This window comes from Zea mays, chromosome 3, assembly GCF_902167145.1.
Source record: "Zea mays cultivar B73 chromosome 3, Zm-B73-REFERENCE-NAM-5.0, whole genome shotgun sequence".
Taxonomy (NCBI): domain Eukaryota; kingdom Viridiplantae; phylum Streptophyta; class Magnoliopsida; order Poales; family Poaceae; genus Zea; species Zea mays.
This window is the reverse complement of record NC_050098.1, coordinates 163,026,441-163,037,283: the sequence shown is the minus strand read 5'-3', so window position 1 is coordinate 163,037,283 and position 10,843 is coordinate 163,026,441. Positions and strand designations below refer to the sequence as shown.

The window sequence follows — 10,843 nt, the reverse complement described above, 5'->3', positions numbered from 1 at the left end:
TTCCAATTGGATTTTTCCTGTTTCCAGCACTTAGACACAATACATTAGTCCATAAAACAATGTACTAAGTCTGAGAAACATACCTTGATTCTTGATTTGTACTTTGTCCACCTTTTTACACTTAGGCACTTGTGTTGGACACTAAATCACCAAAACACTTAGAAATGGCCCAAGGGCACATTTCCCTTTCAACAGGGCAATGTCCAAGCATTTGTAGAGCCTCACAGACCAAAAGTGAACAGAAACGCGCATAGGGAAGTCCAGATCCACGAAAAGAAAAACCCTAAGAACTCGTTTCCCACATTTTACATCGAGATACATTTAATACATACATTCATCACGCCCCCATCCCCCGTTCCCACCGGCCTCGGCACCACAACTGCCGCTCCCCTCATCGTCATCCTCGCTCGCTCTCCTATTCCCTGAGCCACATAGGAACTCCTAGGCTCCCAGCCCCATGGAACCGCGCTCCCCCGTCAACTGGTCCATCAACTTCGGCAGCCACCACAGAGGCAGAGGCGGCGACCAGCAAGAGTGGCATGCGCTCCTCAGGCCAGCCTCTTCTCAACCAACCACAGGTAAATCAGTGCCCTCGTTGTTTCTAATTGCCCTCTGCCTCTACGTCGTACGATTGGTTTGATCTCACCCTAGGGGATGATAGGGTTTTGATGAGAATTTTGGATCTCGATTATAGCTTTAGAAAGCTCGACAATGGCCATGGAGGACGCTAGAGGGTGGTGAACCAGCCCGGCACCACTAGTTTCCAGCATGCACTCACGCATGGTTAACCACCTTATTTTTTTTCTTCTTTATTTCTTTTCAAGGAAACCATCAAAGGGTTTTAAGTTTTAGTTTGGTAGTATATAAATATGAATGGGCTACCGGTATGATTTTGTTATCCCTTTTTATCTCCAGCTTGGGGCATGAAGCTATATAATAAAAATTACCTTTTGCTTTCTACTTACATGATATCTATTAAATACAAGAATGTGTACTACAATTTCATGCCAGGACAAGCTCAGCTCCTCCAAACTTGGATGAACAAAAACGTAATCAGGTATCTTGTCTTCTCTTGTTTATCTGATATTCTGATGTATGTTATTCTTATTTGTTTGTTCAGTGCTTGTTTATTTGACTCCTAGAGCTAGCAAAAGTATTGAATATTGCTTTATTAATTTACCTTGCGAAGCACAAACCACTATTTTCTTACTACTTTCTATATGACAAAATATGGCAATTGAACTAGGTATTATAGTGAGGCATGGTGTGTTCCATAAATAGTCTACTGATCAAACACACTAAGCAAAAAAAAGCCAGGGTAAACTTTTTCTACCTTCCGTTCAGTAGTAATGTTGTTGTGTGTCTATACTGTACTGTTAGACACTTAGATAATACCTAAAGCTTCTGCGATCATTTGCCATCCTACAATTAGGAAATATAACATTTCAACATTTTGAGTGCTGGAAACAAAGAGTTAATTCTCATTGAACTCAAGAATAGTCTGGGGACATATGAGTCCTTTTAAGTAGATGTTGTTATCTGCTCATATCATGCACTTTTCCTCAACAAGTGGTGTTATTTTAAATACTAGAGCACAACTACACCCATGAAAACTATTACTGCTCATATCCACGACAAAGCGACAGTGAATGTGTGCGCAACGAGCAGGGAATGCCTGCCGTTCTGAGTCCAACCAACTCGACCTACAACTGAAAGGTATGCTATATATAATATGGTGCTATTTTGCCGGGATCCAGATTGTTACCGCAGGCCATACACAAAACGGGGACAGATAAAAGAAAACCACATTTGCTTTTGATTCTGAATTGGAAGCATTACACAACTTCGGAGGTATATACTTCCCTTTCGATTCTTTGGGCAGTTCAACCACATTAGCTACACCATCCTCAGATTCTAGAACCGCTCATCATTCTCTTCATCCAGGTCAACACCTTCATCATCTCTAATTGTTTTATCGTCTTGTTGTCATTGTACTTGTGGACATGGGCTAGCTGTCTTTGTGTCATTGTACTTGTGGATAGGGTCTAACTCATGTAAGTTTCAGACTCTCAGGTATTCTTTATTGCAACATTTTCATATTAGAGCACAATAGTTGTTACCTAATCCATTGTTTTATTTTTTACCTTAAAGCTCTGGAATTTCATGCTCCTTAAGCAAAAAAGGAATGCCACTGTAATTATGGAAACATTAGCATGTAATCCTATTTTTAAAGGGATATACGGTTCTTCCTATGCAATCGTATCAATTTTTGCATGCAATTGATCATTTTTTTCTTATGCAGTTATATCCTCTTTTTCTTAAAATAGCATGTACCTTTGCTGCCAACTTAGTCTCTTTGTCTCCATTGTAGATCAAGGCCAAGGTAGCCACATTTGGATTTGGAGGACCAACTGAGGTACTCCTGGTGGCAACGTACGCCTTCAAGTTGTATGCTTCTGCTTGCTTGAACATCAGGCGTATTGGTCTGGTAAAGAAAGGCGAAAAGGTAATTAACTAAATCATATGTTTGGTGTTTACATGATTAGTTTAGTCTCGTACTTTAATGTGTGACATTCAGTACATTCACAGCGTGACATTGATTTAACAGAGATATGCATGTGTGCATGAGACCTATTTAACTGAGCTAGTACTAGGCACATATAATAGGCATCTACATGTGTTGTCACTCGACAATCATAGATGATTAGTGAATTTAAAATAACGACTCTGCATATGCCATATGGGCTTTGCAGTTGTGAAATTTGATGCTCCCTAAAATAGTATGCACTTCATGTAGCTTTTGAATGATGATTCCTTCCATTTGCACACAATAGGTAGTCAAATTGTTGTGAAGATTGTAAAAAACAAGCATGCCCAACCCTTCAAGACTTCACAATTTGAGCTTGAATTTGGAAAATGGATATGCCACAGTCCAGAGCTTTTTGAACAGAATTTCTGGAGCAGTTGTTCCTGTAAAACAATATCTTGGGTCCTGAAGCCACCACCATTTGGATCGACATGACCTGTGGTATTCTGGTGATCTAATTGTAGCAAACTTTATTTTCTTATTGTGCTTATACAGTAGAAGTAGCGGGAAGAGAATTCACATTGTGTGAAATCATGCTGATGGCTGAGAAGTTGAAGTAAGCCGGGAAGGGTGAGGTATTGGGATCCGTAGCATTTAAACTTCAATAAGCAACAGTAAAATGTAGTGGCGTGGGTGTGTATATATGATGTGCACATTTTGTACTCGGGCAATTTTTATTGAGTGACGCTAGAATCACATTGAGCTCCCTCCACTTCCAATACTTGCATGGTTTTTGCATCAATTGGATATGTTTGTCCATTCTCACCATTGTTGTCTGTTTTTTCTAACTTGGCATTAACTGTGATAGAAGAAGAACAATTATGAATTATTGATTAAATTGAACAATGTGATATGACTGAGTTGATAGCCTTACACGCATGGAGACTGTAGTCTACAAACATAATGAAACCATCCTAATCACAGCCAGAGAGAAAAAAAGGTTTTCTGACTTGTGGGCCACACGTCTAAGTGTCGGTAAATATGGACGGAGTCACAGGAGAACGTGTTAACGACGTCAACTCTAAGACTATCTATAACAACGTCATTTAAATAAGAAATGTTTGTTGTACGTAAAACATTCTTTAAAAGATTTTGTCATTTATATCTTTTTTATCTTCAACAACATCCTTTAAATTTGGTCATCTATAAATATAAATACAGTGATAACAGAATTCATATACTACAATAATTTTTAATATCTATTTAAATAAATTTTAATATATATATATATATATATATATATATATATATATATATATATATATATATATATATATATATAGGTAACCTAATTTCACGATACAAATTACTACGTACACTATAAGCTAGCTCTATTATATTTTTTCCTAAATATATACACAAAGCATTGAACAAGTAGTATGCACAACGGTGCTCAAACAGGAAGCAACCTTGGCCTCTATGCGTTCGTCTACTCCCCACGCACTGGCGCACTGCCGCTCGCGGGAGCACGCAAAGAACGACGCACGGGCACTCGTCGGGAGCGGCGCGTCCGCGGCCTGCAACAACTCCGTCTCGTCGAGGTGAGCGTTCGTCGGCAGCAACGGCTCTGCCTCCTCCCGAGTCCCGAGGCACGGCCGCTCGCCACGAGCAAGAGTGGCACGCCCGTGGCCAGCAACAACTTTACCTAGCTTGTCGAGGTGTTCCTGCCGCCGATCCATGTGAGGTGTGCCTAGCCGCCGTCGTCTGAGCGGCTCCTCTTCAGCTCTAGCGTGGGAAGGAACGAGATGAGTTAGCGCGCACGATGAACAGTGTGTAGCGTGTGGCCATGCGTCCGCTAAGTAGCGGCCGGGAAAGTGCTTGTAAATTATAGAGGATGGTTTAGAGGCTGATACTGAAACCGTTTCCCATACCTTCGTCGGCTATATTTAACAGGACAGAAGGTTTCAGCAATGTCTTCTAAATTTCATCGTATAAATAAATATTTTATGTTCTTTGCAGCATACTTTATTATGTTCTCTATATCTTATTCATATCAATCAACGTATACTAAATTCGGTCCTCTATATCTACAGTGCTACCAGATTTCACAATACATATTAGTTTTTCATCGCTTAAAAAATAGTTCATATGTCGCGAAATTAAAATACGCTGCACAATACATATTGATTTTGTGGTGAAAAGAAAATTATTACATATTTAAGCAAATAATGTACCAGACATTTATATTAGAGCAAATAATATAAGAAGCTAACCAACTCAGTTTTCTAAAATGAATTCGTATTGGACAGAACATCGTTCATATGTATATTGATTGTCAGACATTTTGTCGATCAGGAATCAGGCGTCAACGATTTATATGCCAAGCCATGGACACAATGTGTCGTATGCAGCGGCATCAGAAGCATGACGAGACGATCGACCTCCTGTCGCCCCTCCTATCTTCCTCTTCCCTCGTGTACTCCCTCTCGGCCATGCTGCCCGGTTGTACGCGCTGCTCGGACTGTGGCAGCGAGACGACTTCTTCTGCTCCGCGGGAGGGGGCAGCGACGAGAACGACGGCGAGGCAGTCGAGCTCACCATCGCGGAGAGCTACGACAACCTTGACCAGAACAGAGGATGCTTGGAGCTCATGTACCATGAGGCGACCTCGTGGGACTTGGGTGGGGAGGAGTGACGGCGGAGGATCTCGCCATCTCGGTGACAGGGACGATGAAGTCAAGCGCGGGAGTGAACGCGACGCGCGAGTGAAACAGTGGATAGCGAGCGACAGCAAGTCCGCCAAGAGTAGAGGGCGATGAACACACCCTAAATTTTACCGGATGCTATAGCGGCTGTTGTTGGAGGCGTGTCGAACGTCTTTGTCCACTACATTTAGCGTACAGGGTGATTTATCGGGTCTTGTTGGAGACAGCCTAACAGCCGCCAACCACCGAAACCAACAGACCGAAATAGACGATCCGACGTCTCTGTGTCCACACTCGAGAAATTTGGATTTATGTCATTATGAAAACTGAGTTTTGCCCAAATGTTATCATGTGAACGTGTTTCACTAATACACCATTCTCAAACATTGTCTTACAGACAAAATGCCATTTAAGGGTTATCTAAAACATAAAATAAATTTAGCTGAACGTTAGCTTTTGGACTGACTGTTTTGCCCCTAGATGAAATAAACTCTCATGTCTCTGTGTATCGGCGTACTCTCCTCTGTCACTTGGCCGTCGTCGCTCAGATCTTCTTGCCGTCGCACCTCAGGTTCTGGTGATTGCCCACCGATGCCCAGTTATACTTGTCCGCCCAGCTATGCCCGGCCATACTTGTCCAGCTACACAACTCAGCTTCAGTCACTGACAAGGCTAACCTAACCCGCCAATCGAGTTAAGTTTTGAAAACAAAGGGGAAAACAGTAGCATTCATGCTAACACGTGATGAATAAGATAGCTTTCACTGCTGCTAGCTGGTGGAGGGTGCCGCTAGTAGATCAGTGGGGAGTCGCACGCCGCTGGTGGAGGTCGAGTGGAGCTGGGCGTCGCCGGTGCAGGCCGACGGGAGCCAGGCGCCGCCATCGCCTAGACCATGTGGATGCTGAACGATGGACAGAGAGAACCCAGGTGAGTCCATGGGATCGGATGAGAGTTGATTTGGTCCAGGGGAAAATCAGTCCGACCAAAGGTTGAAACACTATTTGTTCGAACTAGAAATGAGCCGGCGGACTGTCCGGCCCTGAGGCCGGACGGTCCGCGGTCCGGACGGTCCGCGCCTGTGGGCCAGACGGTCCGCGCGTGCGCAGAGCAGATTAGGGTTCCGAGTTTTGTGCTACGGTTGTTAGCTATATTCGCGGGATTAGCTCGGAATCAGTTGTGTAAAGGGTCCAGTCCCCCCTCCTCTATAAATAGAGAGGTCTACGGCCGATTTGTAATCATCAATCGAATCAATACAACTTCTATTTCGCATTTTATCTTAGGAGTAGTTCTAGTTTAGCCCTAGTTTAGCCTTCCAATCCCCAAATTCTCCGCCTCTCTTCGACTCTACGTCGATTAGAGGAGTCTAGGTCGGTCTACCCGAGCCTAGACAACTCCTAGGATCTCTCCTCCCCGACGGGGTCCCTCCCGGGAGCGAGATCCAGGCGCCGCCAGCGATCTTCCGCCGCCCCTGCGTACGCGCGGACCGTCCGGCCCTAGGGCACGGACCGTCCGGCCGACAGGCAGGGAACCCGAGCCCCTGCACCAGGTCGCGGACCGTCGGGCCCTGTGCCACGGACCGTCCGCGCCTGACCAGAGAGCACCGCCGCCTCGCGCCATGTCGCGGACCGTCCGGCCCTGGGCCGCGGACCGTCCGCGCCTGACCAGAGAGCACCGCCGCTGGTTCTCTTGAGTAATTGACGCCTCCAAAAAGGTGTCAACATACTTTTTGGCGACTCCGCTGGGGACAGCACATCTAAGCTCATCAAATCGGCCCTCAATGGCCGGTTCAAGGGATAGCTCCGATATTTCTCCAAGCAACATCATAGAGCCGACTTGGGAGACCTTGCCGGCTGACGAGCAGCTCCAGTTCGAGGAGCACAAGGAGCGGATGATCCAGGAGACGAAAGCAAAGTTCTTGGCCAACTTCAAAGTGGACAGGAACAACAAGGTCGTCCGACATCGGGCAACGGATCCGGCTTCGCTCCAACCCACGCCAGATATCCCCAATGTAAGTAATACCAACGATCTGCAATCTCTTAGAAATTATGTAGAAGATCAGCGTGAACAAATGCAGAACATCATAGGGGGTATGCAAAGCGATCTTAAGAGACTAGTACGTGCATTTGATAAATCTAGTATCACAAATTTTCCTTCGCACGAGGTTGAGTTAGGAGGTAACACGCGTAACACATCGGCTACAGGTTGTCACGACCAGTCACAACCCCTTTATGGGATGCCGATGGACACATACCCTGAGCAACCGCAAATCGGCAGCAAATCAGCCGATCTGCACATGCCCGGACCGTCCGCACATGAGCGCGGACCGTCCGGACCAACAACAGTCGGGCCGATTTTTAATGAGTTACCTAGATATGCGCCCGAACCACCACACATGACATAGAATCTAAACTACCCAGTCGGACCGTCCGCATACAACAACGGACGGTCTGCACATAATCACGGACGGTCCGGGCCAATGTCCGGACAGTCCGCACATGACCTTTTTGAGGAGGATTGTTACCGGAATCCTCACCCGTCCCAGCAGCACTTCCCATCGCACTATACAATGCATCAACCCATTAATTCAAGATCCAGAGCCCAAAAAAGCTTTCCGGCTCCACCCAGGAGGCCGGAAAGAAACGATCAAACCTATGACCCATATAGGGCAAATGAAAATGCACCACATAATTCAAACCAATGGGGGGAAAGTCAACATACTAATATCCAGCCAACCCCACCTATGTTTGACCAGAGAGCCGGTGGTCTCGCACCGGCTGCCATTGATATAGTAAGGGAAGAAATAGCCGGGGCGTTCCGAGATAAGCTCGGAGTAAGCATGGTCCCTAGGGGGCAATCATATCGGAAACCTTATGACAGCCGATTTGATCACCACCCATACCCACAGGGAACCAGGAAACCCGAATTCGCAAAATTTTCGGGTGATCAAGGGAAAAACACACGCGAACATATAGGCCAGTTCTTAGCACAATTGGGAGAATTGGCCGACACAGAGGCATTTCGCGTACGTTTATTTTCATTATCGCTAACAGGAACCGCGTTTGCATGGTATGCCACTTTACCTCCTAATTCCATTTCATCATGGGGGATCTAGAACAAAAATTTCATGATCATTTTTTCTCCGGTGACTATGAGTTGGATTTGGTAGATTTAGTGTCGTTGCGGCAGACAAAAGATGAATCGGTTAATGATTACATCCGGAGATTCCGAGATACAAGAAACCGATGCTTTCAAATTCATTTAGCAGAAAAACAGCTAGTAGGATTAGCCTTTAATGGTCTACGATATTATTTAAAAGAAACATTAGAAGGCATCCAATTTTTTACACTAGCACAGTTACACCAGAGAGCTTTGGCTTGTGAAAGCCGGAGCAAAGAAACTGCTAAAACAATGTGTCACAACGTACACATAGTAGAATGCGACCAAAGTAGCTCAGATGACGAATCAGCAGAAGTGTACGCTGCTGAAATGGTTTGGCCAAAGCAGGCCAAATCTTCGGCTTGTGCTTCCTTACAGCCGGTTCAAAAGAAACGCCAAGAGGAGGTAAAGTTTACATTTAATGTTGGTAAATGTGATAAAATATTTGATGAGGTACTTAGAAATGGCAATATTAAAATAAATCACACTGTTCCATCCGCCGACGAGCTAAAACGTCGTGCATACTGCAAGTGGCATAACTCATTTTCTCATGCCACTAATGATTGTAATGTATTCTGTCGACAGATTCAATCGGCCATTAATGAGGGACGATTGAAATTTCAGGAAATGCAGGTGGATACAGAGCCCTTTCCGATGAACGTGATCGACTTCGAGGGCAAGAAAGTCCTGGTTCGGCCAAACACGGCCGATAAAGGCAAAGAGATAGTCATCGGCGATTCTAAAAGGGCCGATGAGGATCATAAATTTTCTTGCAGGAAAGTGATAGCTGAGAAGACTCCCGATGGAGGGGAGACCCTAAAAGTAACCATCACAGCCTCCACTACTGGGGGGCAAGCGCAGACAGGGAGACGGATACAGGAACCCGTGCTGCGTATCCCGGACGGTCCGACACGTAGGCGCGGACGGTCCGGGACCCCACCGGACAGTCCGGAGAGCTCCGTCAGACGGTCCGGCTGTACTCAGGACTCACAACGTCCACGTACTTTCAAACCACGACGACCAGAGATAGGTACGTGGAAAACAAATACATTCAAGGCAGCTGGTCGGTTGGTTAAAGCCGGCCCAACTTTTGATCAATTATTGTCTAAATACGTAAAAAAGAAGGCCGGCCCCAGTGACCGGCCAGCAAAGCGACCCCGCTCACCCATTCATGAGCAGCGTCAGGTCAGGCCGATTGGACCACCCCACCAATCGGAAGAAATGAAAGGTCATACTGTACAAGTGAGACCTAACATATCTGCATGGACACCTCCACCTCCATATCCACCTATGCCATATCCATACACATATTTACCTCCGCCGTATGTCCCAAATCAAATGTGGGGCATGCCACCATATCCATTTGGGATGCCACAGTACCCCGCTTGGGGGGTACCCCAACCATCTGTTTTTGACAGGTTGACGCCACCAGTACAAGACCGATTGAGCACTACTCAATCCGGTCACCAGGCACAGGCCCAACAAGATTGCCGGACTACTCGGCCTCCTAGGCCGACCAATCCGGCAGGGGGGCATATGACTATAGCAACTCAAAGAACAACAAAAAAGGACAGCATCAAAATAGGCACCGTAGATGTTGTCATACAGGGAGACAATAAAGAGCCGATGATTTTCGGCAAATCGGCCAACACAACCGAAAAGGATACGGCTACCATCAAAACAGCCGATCCAAAATACTCCATGCCTCGATGGTGCCCAGCGGGATTGACACGATCCCAAAAGAGAAAATTACAGCGCCTAAGAGCAAAGGAGAGCCAGGAGAAGGAGGCGGAAAAGACATTTAATGACACACATCCACTATACCCGCCACCGCAAAAGAAATGGAGACCGAAGGCCGTTGAGAAAAAACAAACGGCCACAGAAATAGAAAGTCAACCTGCACCAGGCGCGGACCGTCCGGCCCCCGCGCACGGACCGTCCGCCGTTCACCAGGAAGCCTCTGGACAACCTGCACCAGGCGCGGACCGTCCGGCCCCCGCGTGCGGACCGTCCGCCGTTCACCAGGAGGCCTCCAACGACACGACAACATCAATGGAAGAGGACGACTTGCTGGGAGAAGACCTGGTCGACTACGAGGCTTCTCCAGAACGCCCAGGTATGGATGTAAATATTATTACATTTTCTGCCGATTGTACTATCATCGGCGATGATGAACCTGTTGTTGCCCAGTTTGATTTTGGTCCTAAAGAAGCCGCCTTTACTAAGCCAAAGGAATCGGTAAATCATTTAAAGCCGCTCTTCGTGCGCGGTCACATTGATGGGATACCGATTGCTAAGATGTTGGTAGACGGAGGGGCGGCTGTAAATCTAATGCCTTATTCATTATACAGAAAATTAGGTAAACAAGATGACGAACTTGTCAAGACCAACATGACCCTCAGCGGTGTTGGAACTGATAGTTCGATCAAAGCCAGGGGAGTCACGTCCGTTGAAT

General features: G+C 46.0%; 1 long non-coding RNA gene across 1 annotated transcript; it reads left to right on the top strand.

Moving 5' to 3' along the window:
* Window positions 1-305: 305 nt before the first annotated feature.
* LOC103650848 (uncharacterized) lies at window positions 306-3,308 on the top strand. The gene is made up of 4 exons (XR_002750357.1): window positions 306-578; window positions 1,012-1,057; window positions 1,758-2,506; window positions 3,083-3,308. It is a non-coding gene; the product is annotated as an uncharacterized lncRNA (long non-coding RNA).
* Window positions 3,309-10,843: the final 7,535 nt, after the last annotated feature.